This window comes from Dromiciops gliroides, chromosome 5 (genome assembly GCF_019393635.1).
Source record: "Dromiciops gliroides isolate mDroGli1 chromosome 5, mDroGli1.pri, whole genome shotgun sequence".
Taxonomy (NCBI): Eukaryota; Metazoa; Chordata; class Mammalia; order Microbiotheria; family Microbiotheriidae; genus Dromiciops; species Dromiciops gliroides.
In genome coordinates, this window is record NC_057865.1 from 161,102,103 (window position 1) to 161,103,083 (window position 981).

Below are 981 nucleotides of genomic sequence, written 5' to 3' on the forward strand. Positions count from 1 at the left end.
CTCCAATTCTTTGCCACCACAAAGAGAGTTGCTATAAATATTCTTGCATGAAAAACCCTTTTGTTCTGTGATCTTTTGGGGATATGGAACTAGTAATGATATTGCTAAGTCAAAGGGTATGCACAGTTTTATGGCCATATTAAATAATTTTAAATTCTCCTCAATAATTACATCAGTTTATAACCCCACCAATTGTTCTTTAATATCCCATTTTTTTCACATCCCCTCAAGCATTTGCCATTTTCATTTTCTGTCATGTTTCTCAATCTGATAGGCATGAAGTGGTACCTCAGAGTTTTTTGATTTTCCATTTTTCTAATAAATGATGCTTTAGAGCCTTCTTTCATCTAACTACTGATAATTTTGATTTCTTCTAAAAACTGCCTATTCATATAGTTTGACCATTTATCAGTCAGAGAATTAATCATAATTTTTAAAATTAATTTGTCTGTGCTAGCTTCAGAAGTACTTATACTAAAATTGGTACAATACAGAGATTAGCATGGCCCCTGCAATAAGGATGACATGCAAATTCATGAAGCATAAAATTTGTCTCTATATATCCATATTCACATATATATATATGTGTGTGTGTGTGTGTGTGTGTGTGCATATATACATAAATATATGTGTATGTGTATGTGTGTATGTATGTGTTTGTCTATGTATGGAAATGTGTGTATCTGAGAAATAATGCCATTGCCAGAGAAAGATGCTGCAAAAGTGTTATCTCAGTCATCTACTTTCCTTCTAATTTTAGGTGCTTTGGTTCTGTGTTTTTTAAAAATTATTTCCTGTAACCAAAATTTCTATATTATTTCCTGTGATCCTCACTATAACTTGTTTGGTCATAAACCCTTTCCTTATCTATATATCTGACAGGTAAATGTTCAATGCCACTGTGATTCCTTATGAAATCACCTTATATATCTAAATCATTTATCCATCCAGGGATACAGCCAAGATGATGGAGTAGAAAGG

At 32.2% G+C, this 981-nt stretch overlaps 1 non-coding gene across 1 annotated transcript; it reads left to right on the forward strand.

Annotated features, from left to right (window-relative positions):
* The first annotated feature begins 450 nt into the window (after nt 1-450).
* On the forward strand, nt 451-555 carry LOC122730206. Its single transcript, XR_006353415.1, has one exon. It is a non-coding gene; the product is annotated as a U6 spliceosomal RNA (small nuclear RNA).
* Nucleotides 556-981: the final 426 nt, after the last annotated feature.